Source organism: Chroicocephalus ridibundus, chromosome Z (assembly GCF_963924245.1).
Source record: "Chroicocephalus ridibundus chromosome Z, bChrRid1.1, whole genome shotgun sequence".
Classification (NCBI taxonomy): Eukaryota; Metazoa; Chordata; class Aves; order Charadriiformes; family Laridae; genus Chroicocephalus; species Chroicocephalus ridibundus.
The window spans coordinates 28531542-28544307 of record NC_086316.1 but is presented as its reverse complement, the minus strand read 5'-3'; the positions used below and the strand labels follow the sequence as shown (position 1 = coordinate 28544307).

At 44.3% G+C, this 12766-nt stretch overlaps 1 protein-coding gene across 2 annotated transcripts in view; it reads right to left on the bottom strand.

Moving 5' to 3' along the window:
• Positions 1-1605, bottom strand: part of CHD1 (chromodomain helicase DNA binding protein 1) — a 64603-nt gene extending 62998 nt beyond the window's left edge. For both annotated transcript variants that reach the window (XM_063319455.1, XM_063319456.1), the window contains exon 1: positions 1205-1605. The gene's annotated coding sequence lies outside the window, so the exon portion shown is untranslated. The remainder of the gene's footprint in view (positions 1-1204) is intronic.
• Positions 1606-12766: the final 11161 nt, after the last annotated feature.

Genomic DNA, 12766 nt, shown 5'->3' with positions numbered 1-12766 from the left:
GGTAGAGGCAGGAAGATAAAGACTGTCCCGATTAAAACAAGTGTCTCCACTAAATCAAACCAGCAAGATCCCACAGATGGAATGGCCATTATTTCACATAAAAAAGCATCTTAAATCAGATCACTGCAGTATCCGATGCAGGTAGAGAAAGTTTAGGTTCACAGTAAATTGCCTGCAAGTATAAACTCACTGATAATCAGATAAAGAGCAGCGCCTTTCACAGATTTAGTGGTGTGAAAGCGATTAGGGGCTGCCTGCCGCGAGGTGCTCTCCTCTTAACGCACAACTGCCCAACCCAGAGCTCCTCGGGTGGCGGCGGGGGTAAAATCCTCGCTCGGGGGGTCAGGAATGCCCTGCGCTCAGGCACCATCTCAGGCACCCGAGCCATTCCGGCCAGCAAACAAAGGCGATGAGGGAGGGGAAAGTGATAGCAAGCAGCCCTGCAACCCCGCAGGGGCCGCCAAGCGAGGTCGGGCACCCGGCGGCGGCGAGCCGGGCGGCTCCCCACGGCTCGGCAGCGAGGCCGCGCTCCGCGCCGCCCCACCGCAGGCTCCCCGCCGCCCGCGGGGAGGGGACAAACACCCCCTCGCCTCCGGCCCCGGCACCCTCCGCACCCTGGGAAACACCTCCAACAGGGGGAAACTTGCTCCCTGCCGCCCGCTTCCTGCTCGGCGGCGATTCGAGCGCCGGCCGCCCACGGCCGCTCTCCCTCTGCCCGTTCCCGGGGCCCCCCCCGGGGGGGGCCCGGGCCAGGGCTGCGTCCCGCCCCCGGAGACGGCCCTCCGCTAGCGGCGCGGCCTGCACAGGCGCCGCTGCCGGCCAAGGCTCCCCGGCAGCGTCTCCAAGGCCGCCGCTGTCCTCCATGCTCGCTTCCCCCGGCGCCCCCCATGGCCAGAAGAGAGCCACGGCCCCTTCTCCTGCCTCCCGGGCAGCTCGACGCTGGCTCCCCCCGCAGGAGCCAGCGAGAGCGGCTCGACCACGGGCTGCCCGCCTCGGCCCTCGCAGCTCCCCCCCTCCGCGGAAAACGCCGAGCGGGCCCGAGAACCCAGCCCCGCGCCGGGCATCCAGCGCCCCCCTCCTCGCGGCCGACAGCGGGCCGCAGGCCCCATCTCCTCAGCACCGCCCGCCCCCTCCTTCCATCTTCGGAAGCCACACAACTCCCGGCCGGCGAAAGGGAGAGGAGCCATGGCGGGCCTCTGCCTACCTGCGTGCGCCCGGCCCGGCCCGGCCTTCCCAGGGCCGCCCCGGCCCGCGACTGCGCTACGCGCCACGGGGAGCTCCCTGCCGCAGCCCAGGGTCGGGGGCTGCTCCTGCGGCCGCGGCGGGGCCTGGGCCGCCGCTCCTCCCGCTGGCCGCCGGCTCCTCGCAGCCCCGCGCGGTGGGGTGGGCTCCGTTCGAACAATGAGGGCCCCGAACCGGGTAGGGAGGGGCGCAGGGAGAACCGGGCTGGTCGCCGCTCCGCTCCGCCACCGCCGCTTAAGTCCTGCCGACCGCCGCCATCACGCTGCCGCTCCGCTCAGCCTCCCCCTCCCTCCGTCGGATGGAAACCCCGGGCGTGATGTCAGCCCTGCGCCCTGGGACCGACCGGCAGGAGGAGGAGGAGCCACGGCTAGGGGCGACGGCCAGCGCCACCGGGCCGCTGAGGGGCGGGGGGGGGGGGTGAAGGAGGAGCGGGCCGCGCTCCGCGCCGGGGCTGGCGGTAGCCGCCGCCCGCTCTCCGTCCCGGCCGCAGGAAAGGGGCCGGCGTAGCTGCGGCCGCCGTCCCTGTGCGAAGGCGCAGGGCGCGGCCCGGCTCGGCCCGGCGGGGCGCCATGACCCGAGCGGCGCGGCCGTGAGCCCGGCGGTACCGGTCTGCGCAGCGCGGCGGGGATGGGGGTTTGTGTGTCTGCCCTGGGTTTTTCGGTGCGAAGTCACAGCCCGGCGACAAACAGGGCCGCCGCTCTTAGTCTTAACTACGCCGTCATAAGTGGCACCGGGGCGTCTGCAGGGAGGGTGGGCGCGCTGCTGCGGGGGGGACGCTTGTCTCTGTCCGGACTGTCCCCTGGCTGGGGGATGGTCGTCTTCTTCCATTCCAGAGGCCAACACCCGCTGTTTTCAAAGCGATTAACGCGAGCCGTTTATTTAACGTGCCTCACGCTCGCTATCCGGGAAAAAAAAAACCAAACAAAAAAGCAACCAAACCAAACCCAACCCAAAAACCCCAAATACAAGAAAAACATCATGTAACTTGTGCATCCGAATGTTCCTAGAGTGGCAAAGGAAAGTAGTAGTGGCTGAATGTAAGCATGCTGTAAACAACGCAACACCGCAGCCGAAGACGGCCTTGGAAAGAGGAAGCAGCTTACCTGCCTCTCCCATTTCGGAGGAACGGGTACGCAGTTGTGCTCTGTCACGCTAAAGGAGGATTGCGGGATCATTGCTGATGGACAGCCTGGCAGCAGACCTTGGGACGTGTTTTTGTTTAGCGCCCCGCAAGAGTGAAAGAGGTCAGGATCACCGTGAAAACGCAGTTTGCTCATCGACAGAGGGGAGGCTTGAAGGAAGCGAGTCACTGTGGGCATACTCGAGGAAAGTGGTTACAGTCACTGTCAAATCAATTGAAGCTTGAAGAGTTGTGTTGGCCAGGAGCCAACGTCTGAGCCACAGTCAGTCATCTGGAGACTTCTCGGGCCTGTAGCTTACCTAATGGTTGCTCTTCCAGGGTGAGCAAAGCTGGTGGCCTCAGCACTCAGCAGCCAATGTACCCACCACCCTTCAGCTGGGATGTGGGGGTTTCCTGGAGCTGCGCCTTCTGCCCACCAAGCGGGTTGTGGGGTTGAGCGCCACGCACGGTGACTTGCTGTCTGAGGAGCAGCAGAGGGCAGATGAGGCGAATACACTAGCCCAGCTCTCAGGCGTCATCCATGGTTGATGGCAGAGAATAGTTTTTGCCCCTAGATTTAAAAAAAATGCGCTAGGAATTGCTCAGACAAGAAAAGCTTCAAAGCTTATGAGAAGGTTATATTACACTGTGTTCCTTATTGAAGCACTTAAGCTTGCCTAAGTCAGCTTGAGAGAGAATATTTTATTGTGGTAGATGAGAGCACTCTAAGATCAAGGGACTGAGGTTTAAGAGTGTCAAAATGAAAGTAACTGTTTTAAATTAAGGTAATTAGAACATTACCAAGGATAGTTCAGACCCTAATGGAAGGATTTTTGTTACTGTTAGGGTTTTGTTAATTTTAAGGAAAGAAACAGTAGAAAGCCACTACCTTGTTCAACCGGAAGGGACGGGCCTTGTGCAGAAATTGTGGACTAAAGCAGTTACCTGCAGCAAGGAGGTGATATGACTAAGTTGATAAGAATTATGATACATGCTAAGTGTTAGGTGTACAAATGATGTGACTTAGATGAATAATTTGAGTTGCATGGGTAAGTAACAAAACTGTTTTCATTGGGTTTTAGACCTGGTTGCAAAACTCCAGTAGGTCAATATAGATATTTAAATACAAAATTTACACATTTCATATCAATATGATCCACAGAATCAGTATAACCTTTAGTAATGCAACCCCACCTAAATACAAATAAGAGGAAATACATTAATTTAGCATCTCTTATCCTGGTTTGAGGTAAAAGAGAACCAATTTGCTTTTCAGTAATTTTACTTTTCAGTTAAGGCTCTTCTGACTCTCTGAAATTAACGTCATATTTTTCAGTGTCTGCTCCTATCTGATATCTATAATGAACATCAAGGAATGGTATGCAGAGAGGCTCCTACTTATACTTGTTGCTATAACAACCAAGGTCAGCTCACTTTGTTATATGCCCTGTCGGAGGGTTGGAGGCGGAAAGGCGTTGAGGGATTGCACCTGCAGGGAGTATGGGACAGGACAGGTGACCCAAAACTGATGAAGAGGGTATTCCATCCCATCTGCGCCATGCTCAGTATAAAAGCTGAGGGATCAAAGGGTCAGCTCTCTTTCTTCAGTGGCCAGTGTCCGAGGACGACTCTGTCTGTTTGCCTGCCTTTGATCCTGATCCGCGCATTCCTGAGTCCAGATCTGGAATCCAGTTCCCATCTGTTGCTGAGTCCAGTCTGGGACTTTCCCAGTGCCTGTTGGTGACATCATCCTGGGAGCTCGATAGAGCTTTGTGTATATTGTATATATTTCATTATTTTCTTATTATTATCTTTTCTTTTTATTATTTTTTATTTCATTAATAATTTCATTATTAATATTTCATTAAAGTAGTTTAATTTTCTTTTCAACTCATCTCTTTCTCATTCGTCTCTCACTTGGGAGAGAAGTTAGAGAGTATCACAGAATCACAGAATGTGATCACAGAGCATCTGTCATTCATTTTAGGCCAGTCCAACCCAAACCACAACACCTTTCTGTTTACAGAATTTCTCTCACAAACTGCTACACTTTATTTATTTGGAGATGTATAAAAAATGGTCAGGGAAGAAAGGAGATGGAGGAAAATAAATTAAATATATTCCAACAATTCCAGTTGCTTAGCTACAGAATGCACTCAATTCTCACTAACCATCCAAAAAGCTAAACATCAATAAAGAGGGCAGATGTTAGTCAAATTCCTCTATTTTTGCTATCCACTCCCTCTCTTCAAGTTCCTGATTATTCACAGAGATACAGCGACTGTCATCCTTCTCTTTTCTTTGTTTCTTGTCCTTCCTACCCCTCTGTAAAACATCATGTATAGAAAATAGTTTTATTCTGCTAGAAAATACCTTTCCAGGCTGCTGCTTTGAGTCATTTGCATGATTTAATTTTCATGAGAAGTGTTGATTTTTAACCTGTAGTAACATCAACAATAATAATCAACTTTTGTTAGCAAATGAAAATAAAATAGTATCCCCATAAGTCCAATAAGTTGGTTTAGCCATTAGTACAGAAATTAACAAAAACTACCTATTCTTTCAGGAAAAGAACTGAGGGAGAACGTCCATGTATTCCATTTCACATGGCAACTACTACTTTGACTTTTGCATGGTTAGAGTTACTGTTGTGACAGTTTCTACATTTAAATATTGATCACATTGCACATACACAGCTTCCTTTGCAGGTTTTGGCCCCAGATCTTCTGACATTTTAAATATGAGCACAATTTCCTGGCATTCTTCCAAATGTTTAGGGCCTCTGCTTCATTAAGAAGATGCTCATGTTCTGCAAGATTATCTACAAAGTAGAAAGGTATGACCGTACTTATACTAAGTATATTTGTAGTAGCTTATTTTAGCTATCAAAACTAACTGTGAACATATGACAGAGTGAACATTAGCATAAATTAATAATCAGAGTCAGTGCTAAAGAATTTTACAAACAGTACTATCAAGATTATAAGATTGTTGTCATATATGATTCCATTTGCAGACCCACAGCACTTTTATCCTGTTCACAGTTACATGCAGCGCAGCATGTCACATGTCCTTGGAGAGCTGCCTTGTGGCTGCTAGCAGATTCTGGAGACTGTTTCAGGTTAATTAAGTGATACACACATACTTGCACCTGCTATGAACACCTTTTTGCCAGAAAGGCATTTATGTGCAAACTTTACCATAATCCATTACTATCAGGTGGTCTGCTATAAACACTCTTCCCCCCCCCCAGCACTTCAATACCAGTAGTTTTTATATTAAACCTGCCTCCTTTCCAATGAGGATCAGTCCTTAGCTTTTTTTTTACACTTGCATGATTTAGTTAGAGGTGTGAGATGTCTTCCTGCCTCCTGTCTGTCGCAAATATGCTTGCCTGTGTGCTCACTAGTATGAATTGGTTTGTTTCCTGAACACAGCAGTTAAAACACTGGCCTAGACCCAAAAGATAGCCTCCATTCCCTAAGTCTTCTAAATATGTCCCAAAGTGCTGTTCCCCAGCACATGCGCTTTCATTTGTGTTTGAGAAATGAAGGTGCCTCACATTCAGTAACCTTGCTTGGAGTCACTGCAACATGAGGCAGGCTTAAGATTCAAGCAGAATAAATTTCTGTTTCAAGTAGGATATGAATTGAACTCCTAATTACAACACTTGGAAGAAGTCTACCTTTTTAGGTATATTTTACTTAATAGCCTTCTTGGCTTCCTCAGTTTCCTTCACTTAGATGCTTTTGGTAGAGTTTTTCAGCTGCGTTGGAAATGCCCTTTGAAGGTATGGTTTCCCAGTGGTTTCAATTAACTGGAGTTAGAGCTGCTGTGATCCTATCGTCTTGTCTACCATGGCAGCCAAAAACTAGGCCCACTCAAAAACCGTATCCTGGGCTGCATCAAAAGAATCAGCACCAGCAGGTTGAGGGAGGTGATTCTTGTCCTCTGCTCCACTCTGGTGAGACCCTACCTGGAGTAGTGCGTCCAGCTTTGGAGTTCCTAGCACAAGAAGGGCGTGGAGGGGGTCCAGAAGAGGGCCACAAAGGTGATCAGAGGGCTGGAGCACCTCTCCTACGAGGACAGGCTGAAAGAGTTGTGGCTGTTCAGCCTGGAGAAGAGAAGGCTCTGTTGAGACATTATGGTGGCCTTCCAGCATCTGAAGGGGGCCTTGAAGAAAGCCAGAGAGGGACATTTTACAAGGGCCCGTAGGGACAGGATGATGCGTAATGGTTTCAAACTGGAAGAAGGTACATTTAGATTAGATATTAGGAAGAAATTTTTCACTATGAGGGCGCTGATGCAGTATAACAGGTTGCCCAAAGAAGTTGTGTATGCCCCATTCCTGGACGTGTTCAAGACAGGCTGGATGGGGCTTTGCACAACCTGATCTAGTGGGAGGTGTCCCTGCCCAGGGCAGGGGGATTGGAACTAGATGGTCTTTAAGGTCTCTTCCAACCTAAACCATCCTATGATACTTGCTGAACTAGGTCACAACACAGCTGCACATGCAGGAACTTAGAGTGGTTAGAAGTTGCTGCAGCAGTATCTGGAGATCTTTCTCCTCATCCCTGCTAGAGAAAGATTTTTCTTTCACAGCTGAACTGGTTTGTATTATACCTTTAACCAATTCCTTCTGGCTTAGTAAAGTATGCATGACATTCCTATCTTAGCAGCATTTCACACCATAAGTAATACTGACTTCTGTTACATGTAGCTTTTAGTCTGTATCGAGAAAAATACCTGTGACACAAGACATTTTAAGGGCAGCTGGACAGCTTTTCTGTTATTACAGAAAAGCTATCACCCATGGGAATAACCTGTCTTTTTCTGAAACTGTATTACAGGTTTCTGGCATCTTTGCATGCTTCCAAAGTGTGTGAGAGCGTATTTATTGTGCCTAAGGTGTCACTGATTCACCCTACCCCTAGCCCCCTGGCTGTTCCCGACTTGGATTTATGCTTGTAGACAAAACATAATACATGATCCCGGTTATGCAATTGCACTGTTACGCAATTAGCACAATCCATTTCAATGTCTATGTTTTCAGGTTATTTACCTAAACACATCTTTTTAACAGTGGTAGTGGTTCATGTTTATCACAGTATCTTATGTTAAGAAAAGATGTATCACTGTTCTTAACATTTAGAAGCTCTTCTGAACAAAGAAGCTTTTTCCATTTTGAAGTAGTGAAGCCTTACATACTGTATCTAGGATTCTTTAGTGAGGCAAGATAGACACAAGAAATATCCTTAACCTTTAACTATGTGCTAGGTTATTTACTGTTTTCTTCCATTTTTCTAATCTTCTTTCTAAACAACTCCCACCACCACACTCAGTACTTTGATTTTTCTCCTTCTACTCTTCAATTAATTCTAAAGTATGTCCTGAAGAGCTCAAAGACCACAATACTAGGTATAACACAACAACAAAGAATTTCTTTCTCCTCAGTAGATGTCACATGCAGCAGGCATAGCCTAGTTGGCCCGCTTTTCATTCATTTTTTACCCCTACGGTTACTCCATTTCATTTTGCATTCTCTAAGAAGCCGTCAATAGCAATTTATACAGGTAAGCTAGTCATTATCCTGTCACTTAAACGCTACATCTTTCTTGCTGCCTTCTGCACTCCTCCTAGTTCTTTTATTTACCACACCCAGAAAGCCCTTCTTCTCCTAGTTGGGCCTCATCAGCCAGCCAGCTGCACAATGCTAAAGATTGGGAAGATAAAGATTTAGAAGAAAACAAAGGTGGCAAAAAAGTCACTTATTTTCTAGACATTGCTAAAAGATAAATAAGAGAAAAAGATGCAGTTCTAGGAGAAAAAAAGTTACTCTAAATTTTTTATCTGTTTAGCCTGTGTGCCATTTTCAGAGTACTCTTGTTAGAAATCAGTTGAGTTTAAATCTGCTACTTGCTTAGGTTTGTCTTCACATGCAGCTGATCAGGAGTAGTTATTTCAAAACAATTTTGTGTGTAGCTACTTACATCATAGTAAGATACAAAGTTTTGTTGGCTTTAAATGTCATTAATCTTTAGATACTTAAAATGCAGGGGGATTTGTTAACTGCAGTGCATGGAAACTGGATTTATGGAATAAAAAAAACCCTAGCAGCTAGTTAAATAAATTTACTAACTTTGACCAACTAAGCATAGGTTTTCTAATAATTTATTTATAAATTTCTTAAATTATTTATGCAATCCCTTAAAAATATGTAAGTACATCAGTGTAAATTAAATTACTTTCAAGTTAAACCAAATATAACAGCTTCAATTGGTACAAGTGTATACATAAATTTTCTTAACTATATGAGTTTAATTAAATTGAGGAACAAACTGATAATTGGGCAAGTATGATTCAAGACTTTAGTTACACCTCATAGTACAATTAAATAAACTTCTTACAAATTTCTGCCTTGTCTGGACAGAGTATCTGGACGTGATTTGAACATCTGAACAGAAACATTGCTGAATGTTTTGCTGAAAAGATCGAAGAATTAGTTAAAATAGTGGCATTTAAATGGTTATAATGAGGCTTTAAAGTTAACATCCATCAGGACTGCTGAGAAAAGTTCACAATTTTCTCTAGACTATGATTTTGTTTGGTCTGTTTAGATTGCCCTTCATTTGTTGGAGGCATTAATTCTCTCCAAAAGCAGCTGCAGGGCGTAGACCTTGCCTGCCTTATAAGCATAGTGTCTGTTAATGTTATCTTCTCAATGTTTAGCTAGAGAAAGTGTAAACGTTTGAAGTAAACGTTTTATTTTTTCTTAGGCAATAACCCTTGGTGTTTTCAAGATGAAGACAAACCTGCGACTATTTCTTGCAGAGACAACAGTAGACTGCTTTAGACTATTTTCTGGAGTAGAAGAAAGAAATTAATTCCTGGAGACTTACTTAATCACAGGAAGCACTTATGTGTTTGTGAATAAAAATAATATATCTAGTATCCAGAGTTAAAGAAGACACTTACAGTAATGATCCTTCAAGCCACAAATAGTCTGACACAAATTGTCAGATGATAGTTTTAAACATGGCTGTTTTCTTGTTAACATACCATTTTTATAGCCTTTTTTCTTTCAAGTCAGAATGATCATATACATATGATACAATTCTTTCAGAGGATTTTTAAAATAAAGAAGGAACTTTTCTATTGGGAAGAAGAGGAGCTTGTCATGCAGTCAATTCTACATTTTTCATTTGTTTAGTCATATTTTAGACTCCAGTAATGAAAGAAGTAGATTGTTTTCTCTAAATTGCCTTTGATACCTTCATGCTGTGGTGATACTGCCGGTCTTTAATTTCCCATAGTTCTGTTGTGTCTGGAAAAGGAAGGACATTTTCTGATATGAATAGAATGTAGATGGCCTTTCTTTGTTATGACTTTATTTATCTTTGACCTATGCTTTCAGTTCTTCCCATTCTATTTTCAACAATCTCAGATTGTTCTGCTCCTGAAGGTGCAATTACAGGTTACTGTAATTATTAAATTTTGTAGCTTTAGCCCATGTCCATATTAGGAACCTGATAGTTATAGGTCTGTGGGCTGTTTGGGGTTTTGGGTTGTTTCTTTGGTTGGTTTTTGGTTTTTGGTTTGGGCTTTTTTGGCTTTTTTTGGGGTGGGGCAAGGAGGAGGGTGACACACTTTGAAAGCCAAGAGGCTAGACATACCAAAGACAGAGTTCTTGCTATTTTAATTTGTGAATCTAGTAAAGCCTTCTTTGTTGCTGATGGCAGGAAGTGGTAACTGTTTTAACAATGACTTCAACTAAGTTCTGGTTTTAGCTGTCTGTCATACGTGTGTATTCAATTAGTCTACAACTTTTTAAAGCCAAAATAAATACTGTAAATACCCAGGTGAAATGAACAAGTCCCTGTAAAGATTTATGTTTGAAGTAGCCTATATTTCAACTAGCAGGCTGTTTGGTGCAGTACTTGAGGATGGAGCTAAAAACAGTAAATCCTGATTCTAGATAGGTAGGTAACATTAGTGAAGCTTTTATAAATGGACGAATATCTTTCTAGTATATTAACTCTCACATTGAGGCTCTGGTATTATTTGTTTTTAAATGGTCTTACTTTTTGAAGTGATGATATTAATAATTATCTGATTTTGTTAAGTATTCTAAGTTTACTTTCTAGTTCTAATTTTAGTTGAAAATTAGCTCATAAATTAAAAATTAAAAAAATAAGTCATTGGCATATCTAGGCTTTGGCCAAGATCAAAGGAATGAAGAGAAGCTGAAGAAAGGTCAGCAGCAACAGTCAGCTAAATAAAAATAGTTTCAACATATTTTAATCCCCAAGCTTTACTGAGTCTACTTGGTTTGCACGTGATAATCATTGCTGTAAGCAGCCTGCTAATACCTCACATGAAGCTGTGATTTTGTTTCCTGGTCCTGTACACCAGAGCAGTTCCAATGTGGGTGGCAAACCATCGCTGAGCAACGGCAGCATCTTCAAACTTTGTTTCCACTTGCCACCATTTTTCCTTTAGGTACTGAGTGCTTCAATTACCCAGAAAAGTATACGGAGTCAGTAGCAGCATCCAAGATGGGATACAAATTATTTCGATTCTCACCCATCACTTTGAAAATCAGTATCTTATTTCAAAAGAGCACTTTGGTTATAAAATCATTCAGACTTTGAATATAGAAACAGAATTGGCTATTTTTTCAGAAAAGACAACGTGATGACCCCAGCATACCCAGCCATAAGCACACCAGCTAGTAGTTACGTTTTCTTGTTTACAGGGTGAGACTAGTTACCTTTGTTGCAGGTTTATGCTGTACCAGGCCGTCTCCAAGTACTTGAAAGAAGAAAAACAAATAAGTGTTCTGGGAACAGCTAACTAAGATCTTTACTTCTGCAAACTTGTATCCTATATACCAGTATCTGAATCTCTGTTATGTTCCCTAACCTTTCCCACTCTTCAACGCCTCAGGTTCTTTTTCATGTCCACTAACTGTGCTATTCTGTGGGACAAGGGAGGAGTAAGGCATGAGAAGGCTGATTTGACTTTGCTGGATACCAGATGATACCAGGTACCAGCGGCATTCATTTATATCTCTGTTTATAACCACAGTCTTTATATTTTCAGACGCCCGGCACTTTTGGTAGACTTGGTTGAACTTGCTATCCGATTTCAAAAGTTAATGCAGAAGGAAATAGGGAATGAAAAAGTATATAGAGTCAATGCAACTGTATTTTTTTTTTCATTAGGAAGCTCTACTAGAAGAAGAGGGCCAATGATGTGTGGGAAAGAAACTATCCAGTCTTTCAAAGACTCTTTCTACTGTCCACTTGCAAAATACCTCTAAAAATCTAAGTTTGAAATTTCTTAACTTTCTTCTTCTTAACGTTTTTTAAAGTTACTTCACTCTCTTGAACAATCAAAAAATGTCAACTCCTACATGTAGACTTAAGCCGTCATAAGTTTGGTTTAGAGAACTGTTATACTATTTCTAGGGTATATTGCCTCTTTCAGGTTTTGCAAGAGTAATATCGTATAGGCCTTGTTCATTTAACCCCTTTCCTGCTTCTTCTGTTTGCATGCTGGTGTACCATGAACTTCTAGTGGTCTCCTTCCTGATCAGTCCTCCCAAATTCAGCTGTCTGGCCAGCTGGCTTGGTTGGTAGACCGTTGGCCAGATACACATGGCAGGTGGACTGTCACAGCAAAAGGCATGGTATTAGGCAGCCATCGGGGAATATGCACCTTTGCTTAATGAACTCCAACCGTGAGGCATTTTCTGTGCTGTAGGCCCTCCTCTGTGACCATGTGTTACTGGGAACCTGCTTTTCGTTTGATAAGCATTATTGTTATGTGACCTTATGCGTAAAATGCCCATTCTTCATAACGTGTCACATACTTTATAATTCACTGGAAGTTAAGAGGCATAAAGTGGCATATTCCACTATGTATAACACTGTATTTACATGTGGAGCTTTTGTTTTTGCAGCTATTTCAGTCACAAGCCTCCCCTACTGATATCCCAACATGACATAGTTTACACTACAGACGTTTACAAATGCAGATGTTTGAAGCTTCCCCCCAGCTACAAGAAGGCTACTCTTACCCATCAATTTTAACAAACCAGTATGTGTTACTCTAGTATAACTATTATACTTGGTCAAAACCTTGAACATTGTGCCTCTTGCGTACTGCAGTAATGCAGTTTTCTCACTATAGAAACTAGTTGCTCTAACTAGAGCAATATGTATTGCCTTAGATGTGGCCTAAGTTTTATAAGGCAGTGGGTTTTTTTCCCCTCTCAGTTGTACCAGTATGATGGGTATGTCATGCTAGCAGTTGTACTAACAAGTAGCCTTTTAGTACTTCAGTGCTGTTAGGTATAAATAAGTTTACAAAAAGTAACTGAGTGTTTTCAGTGTTTGAGTC